At 55.3% G+C, this 16810-nt stretch overlaps 1 protein-coding gene across 3 annotated transcripts in view; it reads left to right on the top strand.

Annotated features, from left to right (window-relative positions):
• The first annotated feature begins 4461 nt into the window (after positions 1-4461).
• GTF2IRD1 (GTF2I repeat domain containing 1) overlaps positions 4462-16810 on the top strand; it is a 147369-nt gene continuing 135020 nt past the window's right edge. For all 3 annotated transcript variants that reach the window (XM_025380415.1, XM_025380414.1, XM_025380413.1), the window contains exon 1: positions 4462-4848. The gene's annotated coding sequence lies outside the window, so the exon portion shown is untranslated. The remainder of the gene's footprint in view (positions 4849-16810) is intronic.

Genomic DNA, 16810 nt, shown 5'->3' with positions numbered 1-16810 from the left:
TCCTTCCTTCCTTCCTTCCTTCCTTCCTTCCTTCCTTCCTTCCTTCCTTCCTTCCTTCCTTTCTTCCTCCCTCCCTCCCTCCCTCCCTCCTTCTCTTTTTCTCTTTCCCTCCCTCCCTCTTTTCTCTCTCTCCCTTAGAGACAGAGTGTCACTATGTTGCCTAGGCTGGTCTCAAACTCCTGGGCTCAAATGATCCTCCTGCCTTGGCCTCCCAAAGTGCTTAAGCCACTGCGCCCGGCTGTGTTTGTTACAGTGGGGTACAGTGACAGAACATTTTTCTACTGAACTCCTCTCTCAGTGAAGGGAGCCGTTGTTGTCCTTCTCAGGAGAAGGAACTGAAATCGACAACAATGTAAATGATTGTGACCTTGTCCTTAGGAAAAGCAATTCAAGCAAAAACTCTGAATCAGACTTAAGTTACTAGATGAAACCAACCAGTAAAACAATCAAGAACTATCCTTGATTGCTTACTATGCACCAGACACTGCACAAGACATTTTTTCCCCATTGTGTCATTTGACCGTCACAGCGATCTTACCAAGCCAGCTCTATCTTAGCTGCATGAGGAAGCTGAAGCCCAGAGTGGCCTGTTGACTTGGCCTAGTATGCACAGCACATGTGGGGCCAGATGTCATTCCCAGATGTGGCCGAGAGGGGGCTGGACGTGCCAGTGTTGTACCACACTCCCTCCTGGTCTCTGCCTGGGTGAGGCTGGGGTGGTGCTGGCTGTTTGGCTCTTAGGAAGCAGAGAGGTCTCCCAGAGGCTGCAGGGAGCACGCCCCTTGAATCACCCCTGTTCCGGATTCTACCTGCAGAGGGCAGTATTGAGCACACACTGATGCTTCCCTACCAAGCCTCAGTTCCTCCAAGCCCTGGGATGTAGGACTTGGGGTCAGGGAAACATTTGGCCTCAAAACCAACTGGGTCCACGGAGGGCGTGCCTTAGCCCTGACACCGCACAGGCTGGTGCAGACATCATGGGGGTACCACGAGGCAGTGTGCGGCAGCTCTATCCTTCCGCCCAGACCCAGCAGCTCACTCATAGGGTCGCATGTTTTTGTTTGTTTGTTTGTTTTGGGAGACGGAGTCTCGCTCTGTCACCCAGACTGGAGTGCAGTGGCACAATCATAGCTCATTGCAGTCTCCAACTCCTGGGCTCAAGCAATCCTCCTGCCTCAGCCTCCTGAGTAGCTGGGACTACAGGTGCACACTACCACGCCCAGCTAATTGTTTTGTATTTTAAGTAGAGATGGAGTTTCGCTATGTTGGCCAGGCTGGTCGCGAACTCCTGACCTCAGGTGATCCACCTGCCTCGGCCTCCCAAACTGTGGGATTACAGGCGTGAGCCACTGTGACCGGCCAAGGCTCTATGTCTTTAAGCCCCTGACTTTATCCCACTGTAACATAAGGCCAACAGTACCCACCTTGCAGGCTTACCGCAAGGCTTAGAGAACTAAAATGCCACAAACCCAGCACCTAGGAGATGCTTGACAAGCAGGGGCCAATCACAGGGGCAGTTATCTACCATGGGGGCCACACCGTGGTCCAATGAGAAACTGCAGGAGGAGGGAAGTGGAGTCTCACAAAGGAAAACTGACTTGCTCAAGGTCACACAGGTGATTAGACAAAGAGGCAGAGGCCAGGCGCGGTGGCTTACACCTGTAATCCCAGCACTTTGGGAGGCCGAGGTGGGCGGATCACAAGGTCAGGAGTTTGAGACCAGCCTGACCAACATGGTGAAACCCCATCTCTACTAAAGATTTTTTAAAAAATTAACCAGGCGTGGTGGTGTGCGCCTGTGATCCCAGCTACTTGGGAGGCTGAGGCAGGACAATCGTGAGGTGGAGGTTGCAGTGAGCCGAGATCGCGCCATTGCACTCCAGCTTGGGCAACAGGGTGAGGCTCCATCTCAGAAAAAAAAAAAAAAAAGGAAAAGAGAAAGAGGCAGGGTGGGAGACGACCCGGGTCTCAGGTCAGGGGGCCACGAAGGAGGGTGCCTTGAGATGTCCCAGGCCTCCTTGCAACAGGAGGGCGGCGTGGGATGGAGGGAGCATCGGTGACCTCACTCCCAACCCTGACACTGCCCAACACCGTCCTTGGGCATGAGGGCCCCTCTGTGCCCTGCCTTGTGCTGGGCACTGCAGATGTGGCCTGCCTGGGAGGACCTCTCAGTCTGATGGGCGTGTGGGTTTCCCAGAGGAGACCTGGTCAGCCAAAGTTAACCCTCACCAAATTCCTGGTGTGTGTCCAGGAGGGACCCCAGTGTAATTGTCTGACAGGTTGTTCCTGCCACTGCACAAGAAGAATTCACTGAGACCATGGTATTGCAGCAGAGAAATAGTTTTATGTTTTTTAATTTTTTTTAATTTTTGAGACAGAGTCTTACTCTGTCGTCCAGGCTGGAGTACAGTGGTGTGATCTTGGCTCACTGCAACCTCTGCCTCCTGGGTTCAAGTGATTCTTATGCCTCAGCCTCCTAAGTAGCTGGGATTACAGGTGCCTGCCACCACCCCCGGCTGATTTTTGTGTTCTTAGTAGAGACAGGGTTTCACCATGTTGGCCAGGCTGGTCTTGAATGCCTGACCTCAAGTGATCCACCCACCTCAGCCTCCCAAAGTGTTGGGATTAGAGGCGTGAGCCACTGCGTCTGGCCTAATTTTTGAAACAGAGTCTCACTCTGTCACCCAGGCTGGAGTGCAATGGCTCAATCTCGGCTCACTGCAACCTTCACCTCCTGGGTTCCAGTGATTCTCATGCATCAGCCTTCTGAGTAGCTGGGATTACAGGCATGCGCCACCACACCTGGCTAATTTTTGTATTTTTAGTGACTGGATTTTGCTGTGTTGGCCACGCTGGCCTTGAACTCCTGACCTCAAGCGATCCACCCACCCTGGCTTCCCAAAGTGCTGGGATTACAGGCATGAGCCATTGAGCCCAGCCAAGAACATCTTATTAATGCAGAGCTAGCCAAGCAGTAGGACTGGAGTTATTAATCAAATTAATCTCCACAAGAACTCAGAGGCTAGGGTTTTTATGGATAATTTGGTGGGCAAGGGCTCAGAGAATGGGTACTGCTGATTGGTTGGGGATGAAATCACAGGGGTGTGGCAAACGGTCCTTATGCACTGAGTCAGTCTCTGAGTGGGGGCCACAGGATGGGCTGAGTCATGAGTCACACAGGTCCAGGTGAGTCAGTCGGTTGCCAGAATGCGAAAGTCTGAAAAACTCCAAAGACCAATCTCAGTTTCCACAATAGAGATGCTATCTATAGGAGGAAGTGGGGAACTCAGAAATCTTGTGATCTCTGGCCACATGACTCCTGAGCCGTCAGATTATAAAAACGATGCGTAGGTTTTAGCAGCACGCAGGCCCCTCCCATAATCCTAATCTCATGGCCTTTAGTTAGTTTTACAAAGGGGGCTTTGGTCTCGAGTAAAGAGCAGGTTAGGTTTAAGGAGTAACTATTATCATCTTTGCTTCAAAGTTGAACTATAAACTAAATTCCTCCCCTGGTTAGCTTGGCCTATGCTCCGGAATGAGTGAGGACAGCCAGCCCCTGAGGCTGGAAGCAAGATGGAGTCAGCCACGCTAAACTTCTTTCACTGTCATAATCTTTGCAAAGGCAGTTTGGCCAGGAGGCTGTGGGGAGACCTTGTGGGTTTTGCCAGGACCTGGGAGATTCTCGATCTATGTTTGGCTGTCCTTCTAAGCCAGAAGCTCCCTGGGGTTGGGGCCTGCCTGGGGTGAGTCCCTCCCTCCCTGCCATGCCCAGCCTAGCCAAGGCCTAGTTCAGGGCTCAGGGCACCACGTGGGGGAAGAACTGTGTTCCTTGTGCTGAATTAGGATTTATGGCTTTGGGGCCGGATGGGAGGTGTGCGCTCTGATTCAGTAGCAGCGCTGCTGTGGTGTGTGTGTCGTTGGTGAGAGCGGGGCGGGCGGGGGACGGGGCGGGGGGGCGGTGGACAGGGGTAAGAGCCTCTCAGAGGAAGGTCCCATCAGACAAGATGGGACCAAGAGTCCAGTTGGCTCTGCTGCGACTTTCGGCATGTCACTGCCTTCCTGCACATCTCAGGGGCGGGAGGGGGACAAAGGCTGTAAGAGGTACCTGGCCCAAGCCTTAGGACTAGAACCCGGGCCAGGCGGGAGTGACCGGCCAGGACACTCAGGGCCTCCGCACGTTCCAGCTGGGTGACCTTGACTCTCCAGCCCCAGCCCCCTGCGCCCCGCTGCTCTCCCAGTGGTGGTGGGGGGCGGTGGGGGTAGGCGGGGGCGCGCCCAGGCTTTTCTAATCCGGGGCTGGGGGGGGGACCGAGGGCGCCACCGCCCCTCCCCGCAGGTCCGGGGCCGAGGGGTGCGGCGCGCTCTCCCCACCGCGGTGCCCAGATCCCCGGGACGCAGGGGCGCGGGGTAGCAAGGGGGGGACGCAGGGGCGCGGGACGCGGGGCGGGCTAATCCCGTATGTAAATGGCAGCCAATGGAGGGTGGTGTTGCGCGGGGCTGGGATTAGGGCCGGGGCGAATGGCTGGCAATCTTACTGGGATTACAGAACAAAGAGCCTCCCCGCGCTCCCGCTCTCCGCTCCGCTCCCCGCGCCGCCCCGCCCTCCGCCGCAGCCCGCGCCGGGGGTGGGGGCCGCCGAGCGCCAGCCCCCCGGCCGGCCGATCCCCCCCCCGCGCCCCCTCCCCGCGCCTCCCTCCCCGCCCTCGCCGCGCCGCCGTCCTCGCCTCCCTCTGCCTCTCCTTCCCCCATTCTCCCGGATTAATTAAGGAGGCAGCGGCAGGAGGCTGAGTCCTGGCCGCGGGCCGGGGCCGGGGCGCCGCTGGCAGGAGCGCTTGGGGATCCTCCAAGGTAGGAGAAACTTTTGCGGGGGGCGGGCGCCGAGGCCCTTCTCCCCTTCCCCCTCACCCCCGCCCCCGATCCCCTCCGCCTCCTCCGGGGGGGGCCCCGCCCCTCCCCCTCTCAAGGTGTTACAGGAGCTGGGGCCGGCTTTTGGGTGCCCGGGGAGGCACGTGACTGGGATTATAATTCGGGCCCGGGGGAGGGGAGGGACGGCCGCCCCCCACCTGCCCGGGAGGGGCCAGGAGCTGGGAGCTGTCACCCCCTCCCTCCTTGCCACCGGCCCTTCTGGAGGTGGGGGGCGTCCCGGGCCGGCGCCCGCAGGCTGCTGCAGTTGGCGAATGAGGTCAGTCGCGCTGCCCGCGGTGGCGGGCGCCGGGGTGGGAGCAGAGGGGGCTGGGAAGGCCGCGGTCCCCGCCTTTCACCCCCCTCCACCTTTTCCCGGGCTGGGCCAGCCCCTGGCCCGCGCCCCCAACTCCCAGGCGGAGTCCAGCCCAGCCAGGATTGCCCCAGCAGGGTGGTTCCTGTTGTGGACCCCCCCTCGCCGCCCCGGGGAGGGAGCTGGCCTGTGTGGTGGTGGCCGCTGAACCCCGGGTGGAGGGGACTCAGAAGGTGGCAGTGGGGGGGAGCACAAAGGGTTCAGAGGAGTAAGTTGGGGGTACTTGGTCTGTGGGTGGTCTCTGAGTTCCTGCAGATGGGTGGAGAGGACAGAGGAGGGGCCACAGGGTGCTGAACACCCACCCGCCCCAACCTAAGTACCCTGGGCATGATGGGCTTGACACCTCTCCTGGGCTCTGCACCCCTGGCCAGCAGCCAGAGAGTGAGACCCTGCCCCGCCTGGCGTGGGCCCAGGGAAGGGGGACGCTGTGCCGCTGAGAGAGTTCCACCCTCCTGGCAGTGCTGGAGGGGGATGGAGCTCTGGCGTCTGGCCTAGTGACCCTGCCTCCCAGGACCAAGGTCCTGCGGTGGGAGTCTCCTGTGTCCCCATCCCAGCTGAAGCGAGGGTGCTGGGACATAGAGGTCTGGCTGCAGGGCCCGTGGGGGAGTACTGGCTCTTGGATGGGGAATGTGCCAAGGGGTACCCCGGGGATGGCCCTGGGCCTGGCGGGTGGGAGTGGAGGGCAGGCCCCCACAGTTTTTGGAGGAGTGGGCATTTGCAAGGGTTTCTCTTAGAAGAGGAGAGGGGTGTCTAGAAGCTACCCTGGCCTGCCGCTGCTATGGTCGGCCTCTGTGTGTCTGGCTGCCCCGTGGCCAGGACTGTTGACTCCTTGGCACTGGCCTGGGGCCTTGGGGCTTGGAAGGTGCCCCAAGCAGCTCATTTATTTCAGCAGTGTCATTCCAGAGGGGAAAGGCACCAGCATCGATTATTTATTCTAAGCAGGAGGAGGTGGCTGGAGGCTGGTGGCTGCTGGCAGGGAGGGGTTAGGTATAAGGTAGTTAGGTGGCCATCATGAACCGCCCTATTTGGGGCCCAGGAGGGTGTGAGATAGACTCTGACCTCTTCTGAGCAGGCACCTGCGGACCAAGGGACAGGCTTGGCCCCAAGGTGACAGGGTATCGGAACCCCCATCCTGCCTCTGGGGTGTGGGAGGCTCAAGTCCACACCTCATTCTTCCACAGCCTGCTCTGAGGTGACCTAGAAATCAGCAGTTCTGACTCAGAGGGTCCCACAGGACCCCACAGAGGAAACTAGGAAGGAAGGGTTGAAACTCCGCAGCCGCTCAGAGCCTGCACTCTTAAAATGTTCGAGAACTTAGGGCCGATGGTTGTAAAACTGGGTCTTGAAGACAGCTTTGTAGGGGACACGCTAAACCTACTTAAAAGGACTGTTCTCTCGATGCTGGGAGAAGGGTCATTTATTTGCAATATGCTAATCACAAATAATTTTTATCTGTTCGTTGAAGGCAGCCTCCCGGGAGCCCGGCTAGCCTTCTGATGAGGTGGTAGTCGTCAGCGCTTGGTGTTTGGCAATAGTCTGAGTGGCAGCTGTAATCTAGGGGTCTTGGAGGTAGCTGTTTCTGCAGCCTGCTTGACTCCAGAGGCCAGGCCATCCACAGTTTGGTGACAGCTTGCTTGTTGGACCTGGGGTCTTGTGGATGGTGGGTGATGGCTTGGGACATTCACGTCCTAAGCATGACCTTGGAACCACAGACCGCAGCTCCCAGATGATTCTCATTCGGGGTCCAGTCTCTCTTTGACCACTCACTGCTTCCTCAGCCCATTCATGAATTCTGTAGTCTGGCCGGACACAGTGGCTCACGCCTGTAATCCCAGCACTTTGGGAGGCTGAAGTGGGTGGATCACGAAGTCAGGAGTTTGAGACCAGCCTGGCCAACATGGTGAAACCCCATCTCTACTAAAAATACAAAAAATTAGCTGGGCATGGTGGCAGGCACCTGTAATCCCAGCTGCTCGGGACCCCAAGACCACGCAACTGCACTCCAGCCTGGGCAACAGAGCAAGACTCCATCTCAAAAAAAAAAAAAAAAAAGAAAGAAAGAAAGAAAGAAAAAATCCTGTAGTCTTGCCGTTTTCCTGAATAACCTGGCTTCCTCCTACCCTGGCCTCTGCACACACACTGTTCCTCTTCTCTTGAAGGTTCTTCTTGCCCTTTCCCCTGAGGAGGCTGGGGGGCTTCCTTTAATGGCCCTGCCTGGCTAGGGTAGGGGATCAGGATTGTCGAATTTGCCTCTTTTCCTCTCCTCCTTCAGGACTTGGCTTGGCTGTGGTGTCTTTGGGCTGAAGACTTCCTCATCCTCAGGGCTGGCCATGGTACCACCTGTGTATCCCCATGACATCCTTTCTTTTTTTTTTTTTTTTTTTTTGAGACAGAGTCTTGCTCTGTGCCCAGGCTGGGGTGCAGTAGTGTGATCACAGCTCACTACAGCCTTGAACTCCTGAATTCAAGCCACCCTCCTGCCCCAGCCTCCCAAATAGGTGGGATCACAGACAAGCGCCACCACACCTCGCTAATTTTTTACTGTTTATAGAGGTGGGGTCTTGCTATGTTGCCCAGGCTGGTTTCGAACTCCTGGGCGTGAGCAGCCCTCCCACCTCGGCCTCTCAAAGTGCTGGAATGACAGGAGTGAACCACCACACCCAGCCAACATCCTTTCCTTCCTTTGTCCCAACATTGATCTTACTCAGATGTTTACATTTCTCTCCCCGGTTGCACTAGGGACAGGTAGGGATGGAGGCTTCTCCTTAAATACTTGTTAAATGGCTACATGTTTGAATGAATGAATGAAATCCTGCTCTTGAGCCTTGACCTAAATGGCTGAGCAGACTGTCCTACTTTTCTTAAATGCTCATGTCTGGGGCAAGTTCCCCACTCGGGTAGGAGTCCCAGGGTCTCTCCCTGAACTTCCTGGGGCCCCCTGTCTCCCCACAACCCCAGCCTGTGTCTTCTCTCACGGGCTTTGCTCCCCAGTGTCATCCTCTCTGTATCTCTCAGTTCTCTGACTCTCGCCGTTTGTAAGTATCTCTCTCTCAGATGTGTGGCAGCCAGGGCCACAGTCAGGTTCCTTGGGACAAGCCAGGGGTGTACGCCCAGCTCCATGGGGCCTGCAGAGGCTTCAGGAGACACCTGTGGAACAAGACCGGCAGGACCAATTTACAAACAGGAGCAGAGCAGGACCCAGGGCTTGGGATCCATGCTGAGTTAAATTTTTTTTTTTTTTTTGAGAGGGAGTCTCGCTCTGTCGCCCAGGCTGGTGTGCAGTGGCGCCATCTCGGCTCACTGCAACCTCTGCCTCCCGGGTTCAGGCGATTCTCCTGCCTCAAGTAGCTGGGATTACAAGCATGTTCCACCACACCTGGCTAATTTTTGTAGTTTTAGTAGAGATGGGGTTTCATCATGTTGGCCAGGCTGGTCTAGAACTCTTGACCTCAAGTGATCTGCCTGCCTCTGCCCCGCAAAGTACTGGAATTGCAGGCATGAGCCACCGCGCCCGGCCGTGAGTTCAGTTTTGATTGAGGGGCTTCCAGGAGAGTGTGGGGCCGCTAGGACAGGGACGCTTAGTGCGACTGGAAGGGAATTCCCTGAAGGGACTCATAGCAGAGGTGGAGTGGTGGGAAGGATGGTTTTCTGGGGGAGAAGGGGACGCATGAAGCTGGCCAGAAGACAGTGCGTTGTGACAGGTGATTGCTGGGAGGGGGTAACAGCCTCCAAGGTGTAGGTATTAGGAGCTCCAGCTAGGGCAGGAGGGGCCTGGCCTCTCGGAATCCCCTCAGCCTCATCTCATAGAAACGTGCTTTCTGCCCAGGCTCCATACTCCGGAAGGGAGGCGGGACCCTGTCACTTTCTTGGCCTACTTTGGAAGTTTTCAGCCAGGTATCTCCAGGTGTGGCAAAGGGGCTTTGGCCTGTAGGGCGTCTTGTAATGTGGGTGTTGGAGGCAGAAAGCTTTTCAGGAGAGCCCCCTGGTCCATCACCACCTTTGTTTTGTTTTGTTTTGTTTTGAGATGGAGTCTTGCTGTGTTGCCCAGGCTGGAGTGCAGTGGCACGATCCCGGCTCACTGCAACTTCCATCTCCCGGGTTCAAGTGATTCTCGTGCCTCAGCCTCCCGAGTAGCTGGAATTACAAATATGCACCACCACACCCGGCTAATTTTTGTGTTTTTAGTAGAGATAGGGTTTCACCATGTTGGCCAGGCTGGTCTTGAACTCCTTACCTCAAGTGATTGGCCCTCCTTGGCCTCCCAAAGTGCTGGGATTACAGGCGTGAGCCCCCAGGCCCGGCCTCATTCATTACTTCTTCACCCACCCTATTTTGGTAGCTCTCTCTCCCTTCATCCTGCAGAACTGATCCATTCTCGGTCCCATTGCCTTCTCTCTGGGCCAATCTGTACCTGGGTTTGTGGCTTCATGAGTATGGAGGGTTGTGCAGAATGGGGCCAGGGCTGTAGGAACCTGGGTTCCTGCCCCGGAAATTTGCCCATTTAAGATAAGTTAGGGCCGGGTGCGGTGGCTCATGCCTGTAATCCCAGCACTTTGGGAGGCGGAGGCGGGTGGATCACCTGAGGTCAGGAGTTTGAGACTAGCCTGGCCAGCATGGTGAAACCCCATCTCTACTAAAAATACAAAAATTAGCCAGGCGTAGTGGCAGGCGCCTGTAATCCCAACTGCTCAGGAGGCTGAGGCAGGAGAGTTGCTTGAACCTAAGAGGTGAAGGTTGCAGTGAGCCAAGATCATACCATTGCACTCCAGCCTGGGCAACAAGAGCGAAACTCCGTCTCAAAAAAAAAAAAAAAAAAAAGATAAGATAGGTATCCTGAATAAGACAGGTGAAATGGGTGAGGATGTACTTTATCTTACACGGTCTTAGGGAGTGTCTCAGGCGGTGAACAGAACTCTCATTTCAAACACCCTTGCCTCTGGCCCCTGAGCTGGGGCCTGGCTGACCCGGAGCTATTTGTGTGCCCACCTGTCGCCCTCCTTCAGGACCACCTGCTTCGGGTTGCCAGAGTTAGCAAATAAAAATAACGATGCCCAGCTAAAATTGGATTTCAGACAAGCAAGGACTAATGCAGTATTTGGGATGAACTTCTAGCTAAAAGTTACCCGTTGTTGATCTGTAGTTCAGACTGAACTGGGGGTCTTGCATTTTATCTGTCAACCCTACTGCTGCGCCTCTGGGGTGGTGAGACGGATGGGGGTTGGGGAGGGGCCAGAGGTGTGTGTGGCTGACGCTGGAGTTGGGGTCAGGGCTCAATGGAGGCCCCGGGGATGATCTGGAGCGAGTTTGAATCCAGTGGAGCTGATTCACTGAATCATGGCCCTTTTTTTTTTTTTTTTTAATTTGTATTGAAATGAGGTCTCACTCTGTCACCCAGGCTGGAATGCAGTGGCGCAATCTCGGCTCACTGCAGCTTCTCCCTCCCCGGCTCAAGCGATCCTTCTGGCTCAGTCTCCCAAGTAGCTGGGACCACAGGCACACACCACCATGCCCGGCTAATGTTTCGTATTTTTGGTGGAGACAGGATTTTGCCATGTTGCCCAGTTCCTGAGTTCAAGTGATCCCAAAGTGCTTTAATTACAGAAGTGAGCCGCTGTACCCGGCCAGCACGGTCCTTTTTCATTTTTATTTTATTCTATTTTTTAAGACAGTGTCTCACTCTGTTTCTCAAGCTGGAGTGCAGTGGCGTGATCCTACCTTACTGCAACCTCCAACTCCTGGGCTCAGTGTGATCCTCCCACCTCAGCCTCTGCAGGTGTGCTGGACCACCACACCTAGCTAATTAAAAAAATTTTTTTTTTTTTTTAGAGATGGGGTCTTGCTGTGTTGCCCAGGCTGGTCTTAAGCTCCTGGCCTCAAGCAATCCTCCCATCTCAGCTTCCCAAAGTGCTGGGATTACAGGCAGTGTCCTGCTAATGTCTTTGGTCAGGCCTTCTCCAGCCTGCGGCTGGAGGGTCTAGATCTCCTCCTGGCCTGGGTAGTATGGAGGGTGTAGTCTAGGTGGCCTGAGGGGTGCCCAGGGAGCCCCAGTTTTGGGAAGTCCTTATCTTCAGGGATTTCTGGCCAATGTGGTCCATACGGTGTATTTAGAGATGCTGGGAGGAGGGGGTGGGAAATTGCTGGAAACACCCTATTAGACACCAGGTAAGATTTTCATGTAGGATTGGCAAGGCCTGAGTGCTGGGAAAATATCTGCAATGCTTCCCTTTCAAGGCTGGGAGACCCCGCCGGCGGGGACGGTTGTGGACTTGAGGGACTGACCCCACAGCATAGAGGCTGCTGGGAATTCCTGCACCTTTGCCATGCTGCCACCCGAGGCAGGTTCCCAGCACCTGTGCTGCAGCCTCTGGAGTGGGGGGCATGGGGGGGAAGTAAGGGGCCGGGGTCATGGGGTCCATGTCCACCTTCCACCCGCCTGGGTAGTTTGCTTGGATGTAAAAGGGAGATGGCTCTCCCCAACCTGCCTGGGTCCCAGGGTGGTGCTGTAGTCCAAGAGACTTGGCGTGGCCCCGTGGGGATGCTACGGTGTGGGTAGGTGGGCCCCCTGGGGGCAGGTCTGTGGTGGAGACAGGGCAGAGCAGGAGGGCCTGGTTTGAGGGCTTGGGGTCCTGGGCGCTTGAGGATGCAGAAGAGGCTGCATGGTTGGGGAGGGCAGGTAAGTGGGGAGCAGCTTAGCCCTTTCCCCTCCTGTTCCCCGTGGCAGAGGGGAGACCCTCCAGGCTGCCTGCCTCTTAGATGGTTGGCCGAGGATAGGCCTCTTTGCTGGCTGGGGTCTAGCAGGGCCTCAAGGTGCATTTTCTGGCTACTGGCAGAACCACCATTAAAGCAAGTCTGTATCTTTTCGTCCGTCCGTCTGTTGTTCCACCAGCCAGTGAGAACCTTGCAGGGGTGTCAGGCCTGAGGGGGTCTCATTAGGTCCTGGTCCCTACCCCCGGCTGGCGCATGAGAAGGGCCCACTTTATATTTTATTTTATTTATTTATTTATTTATTTATTTTTGAGACGGAGTCTTGCTCTGTCGCCCAGGCTGGAGTGCAATGGCCGGATCTCAGCTCACTACAAGCTCTGCCTCCCGGGTTTACGCCATTCTCCTGCCTGAGCCTCCCGAGTAGCTGGGACTACAGGCGCTTGCCACCTCGCCCGGCTAGTTTTTTGTATTTTTTAGTAGAGAGGGGGTTTCACCGTGTTAGCCAGGATGGTCTCGATCTCCTGACCTCGTGATCCGCCCGTCTCGGCCTCCCAAAGTGCTGGGATTACAGGCTTGAGCCACCGCGCCTGGCATATTTTATTTTATTTATTTATTTGAGATGGAGTCTCATTCTGTCACCAGGCTAGAATGCAGTGGTATGATCTCAGCCCGCTGCAACCTCTGCCTCCCAGGTTCAAGCAATTCCCTTGCCTCAGTCTCCTGAGTAGCTGGGATTATGGGTGCATGCCACTTCACCCAGCTAATTTTTGTATTTTTAGTAAAGATGGGGTTTTGCCATCTTAACCAGGCTGGTTTCGAACTCCTGATCTCAAGTGGTCCGCCCACCTCGGCCTCCCAAAGTGCTGGGATTATAGGCGTGAGCCACCATGTCCAAGCCCCATTTTATATTTTATTATAAATATTGTTGAGGAGTGAGGGCTATGCTGTACCAGGAACTTGCCTGGCTCACACCCTCATGTCGTCCAACCCCCATCAAGACATAGAACAGCACTTTGGGAGGCTGAGGTAAAAGGATGGATTGAGGCCAGGAGTTTGAGACTAGCCTAAACAACATAGCGAACCCCCTGTCTCTACAAGAAGTACAAAAATTAGCCAGGCGAGGTGGCTCATGCCTGTAGCCCCAGCTACTCAGGAGGCTGAGGTGGGAGGATCGCTTGAAGCCAGGAGTTTGAGACCAGCCTGGGCAACATAGCAAGACCCCATCTCTTAAAAAAAAAAAAAAATTAACCGGGTGTGGTGATGTGTGCCTGTAGTACCAGCTACTTGGGAGGCTAAGGCAGGAGGATTGCTTGACCCCAGGAGTTAGAACAATCCTGTAACCCCTAAAAGTTTTTGAAGCCTGTTTGTTTATCCTTGTCTCTTGTCCCAACCCAGCAGCCACTGATCTGTCTTCTGTATATGGTTTTCCATTTGTAGAATGTCACCTAAATGGAATCCTATAGTCCACAGCCTCTGAATCTGGCTTCACGCAGCACAATGCATTTATGTGCATTGCTGGGTGCATGGGTAGCTGGTCCCTTCTGGTTCCTGAGTAGTGTTCCATGGTGTGGATATGCTACATACCTCTAGCCACTCTCCTCTCTAGGGAAATCTAGCAAACTGGCTTGGCTGGCCCTGCATCAGCCCGGGACCCCCCAGAAGAAGGTGGTTCCTCTGTCTCATTTTCACAAAGGCACCATCTGGCTGGCAGGGGGCCTGTGGCCTGCACCCCATCATTCCCCCCTCCCCCCACACATCGAGAGCTGACCCCAAGCCGGGGGAGCTGCTCATCTCCGTCCTCAGAGCTGGAATTTCATCTTCTGTTTCTGGTGACTCATACCGTGAGCCCCGCGATGAAATTACACCTGCCTGCCGCTGCCCTCGGGGCCTCTGGCCCCATGTGATCCTCCCTCCCGCCGCCATCCAGGTGGGCTCTGGAGTAATTGAGGCTACGGGGCCAGGACAGCTGGAGGTGGAGGGTGGTGCCAGGGAGGGGAGTTGGCTGTGCCCTGGGGCATCTTGCCCATGATCTTATGTACCCCCACCCTCTGGGAGTCTGGGGGTTCCTGGTGGTGAGTCTCTGGTCTTCACTCCTGCAGCTGTTTTGCTGGGGGTAGAAATTCCATGTTTGCATGAAATAAGAGCAGGACTTCTGGGGGTAGGGAAGGAGGGTGGTGAAGCCGCTGTTGCAGGCAGGAGCATGAGTTAGGATCAAACGAAACACGGCTGGCTGAGTGATGTCACATCTCTGGGCTTTGGTTTGTTCATCTTTTATTATTATTATTTTGAGACAGGGTCTCGTTCTGTCACCCAGGCTGGAGTGCAGTGGCGCAATCATAGCTTGCTGCAGTCTTGAACTCCTAGGCTCAAGTGATTCGCCCACCTCAGCCTCCTAAGTAGCTGGGTTTGCAGGCACGTGCCACTGCACCCAGCTGATTTTTTTATTTTGTAGAGATGGGGATCTTGCCATGTCGCTCAGGCTGGTCTCGAACTCCTGTGTTCAAGTGATCCCCCCACCTCAGCTTCCCAAATGCTGGGATTAGAGAGGTGAGCCACTGCGCCTGGCCTGTTTATCTTTAAATGGGAGAACAGAACACTAGGTTTGCAGGGCTGTGAGACTCAGCTGAGGGTAATGTGAGCCTGTGGATTACCACAGAGCCCTGGAGAGCCCCTGGGGCCGCCAAGGAGCAGGAGGTGGGGACATGTGAGGCTCAAACCTCCTATGCCCCTTTGGGCCGGAGTAGGACTACTTTTTTTTTTTTTTTTTTTTTTGAGACAGTCTCACTCTGTCACCCAGGCTGGAGTGCAGTGGCGCCATCTCGGCTGACTGCAACCTCCGCCTCCTGGGTTCAAGTGATTCTCCTGCCTCAGTTTCTCCAGTAGCTGGGATCACAGGTGCGTGCCACCACACCCGACTAATGTTTGTATTTTTAGTAGAGGTGGAGTTTCACCATGTTGTCCAGGCTGGTCTCGAACCCCTGACCTCAAATGATCCACCCACCTTGGCCTCCCAGAGTGCTGGGATTACAGGTGTGAGCCACCGCACCCTGCCCTAGGACTACTTTTACTGGAGTTAACTGTTAGAGCTCTAAATACAGTTCTGGTCGCTAAATGTTTGGAACCCATTGCTACCTGAGGTTGGCCCTGTGTGAACAGTGGCTGTTCTGGTGAACCCCTGTGTGGCCAGTGCCTAGATTATGGTGGTTCATGGACTCCAGCTTGTCACTGCCTCAGTTTGACCCTCTAGAAAATGGAACCACAGCAAGTACCTCCCCAGGGTTGCCAGGTGGGCGTGAATGAAGCAGGGGACCCCAGCAAGAGTTTGTCAGTTTCCCATTGGCAAATCCATGAGTTTCCCAGGGCTCTCAGCTTCCTAAGGAGACGGAGGTTCCTGGGTGATCACATGTCTTGCGTGGCTGTCTTGAGAGATTTGGGTTTTTTTTCTTTTTTACTGTGTTGTTTTTGTTGTTATTTGTTTGTTTCTGAGACAGAGTCTCCCTCTGTCACCCAGGCTGGAGTGCAGTGGTGTGATCACGGTTCACTGCAGCCCCCTGCCTCCCGGGTTCAGGCAATTCTTCTGCCTCAGCCTCCCGAATAGCTGGGATTATAGGCACCTGCCACCATGCCCGGCTAATTTTTGTGTTTTTGGTAGAGACGGGGTTTCGCTGTTGTTGGCCAGGCTGGTCTCAAACTCCTGACCTCGAGTGATTTACCTGCCTCGGCCTTCCAAAGTGCTGGGATTACAGACGTGAGCACGAGCCACTGTGCCCAGCTGGTTTTTACTTTGTTATTTAATTTGCTATTTGTGAAATCATTGTAGCCCCTCTCAGATGAAGGTTGCCCCAAGCACCTTCCCCCGTACCCGACCCTTGCCTCCCACCCCTACCGAGTCCCCGGAAGTCCTCAAAGGCTGGACCCTGGGGCCAGCACGCGATGGGAAGCCTGGAAAGAGGTTAGCCCTATGCAGGAAGGAAGGCCCTTGGGTGCTCCTGGGTGGCTCCCTGCAGCAGACAAGACCCCCCGCCCACCCACCTGGCTCCAGGGTGGTCCTGGCAGCTCCAAGGGGTCTTGTGATTCTCTCAGTCTGATGTGTCTCTCATGTTTATCCAGGAGCTGGTTTTTCAGGCATGGCTGCTTCTTGCAGTGAGGCCAGGTGGGGAGAGGAAGGGCTTTGGGGAAAGAGGTGGTTACCCCTGCTCCCAGTGCACACCCTGGCTCCCAGCTGTGGGTGCAGCCCTCTGGGCAGGTGGGCAAACCACATCCTCCCTCTTTGATCCTGGTCCACCCACCCACCTGCCCCGGGCTAGCAGCTCCCTGAGATATTCTCTTCTCAGCATATCCAAAGGAGAGGGCCAGGGCTCCCTCACTTCACAGCAGGGTGCAGTGGAACCATCAGGGTCTTTGAAGCCAGACACACCTAGGTTCAAATCCCAGCCTGACTGCTGAGCTGCTGTGTGACCACAGGCAAGTGACTGTACCTCTCTGAGCCTCATCTGAACAAACAAGGATAGTTTTCTTATATAGTATTGCCAGGTTCTTGGGAAAATCAGTGTATTCAGTTGCGGGGAGCTAGCTGCCATCTCAGTGAAGAACACTTTTTCAGCTTGTCCCATGATGACCCCAGAAGCTGGCCCCATGGGAGCCCCACTTCCCCAGACAGCGAACCTTGGACCCCTTCATTCTAAGATCCGTTCTTATCTTCTGCCTGTCTGGGACACACCCCTCTGTCCCTGGGGTGTGGGGTGTGGCATGCCTCCATTTATTTATTTATTTTTTAAGACAGAGTCTTGCTCTGTCTCCCAGGCTGGAGTGCAGTGGCAGGATCTCGGC

The sequence above is a fragment of the Theropithecus gelada genome, chromosome 3 (genome assembly GCF_003255815.1).
Source record: "Theropithecus gelada isolate Dixy chromosome 3, Tgel_1.0, whole genome shotgun sequence".
NCBI classification, from domain to species: Eukaryota; Metazoa; Chordata; class Mammalia; order Primates; family Cercopithecidae; genus Theropithecus; species Theropithecus gelada.
The sequence above is the reverse complement of the archived record's forward strand: the minus strand, read 5'-3'. Positions and strand labels throughout refer to the sequence as shown.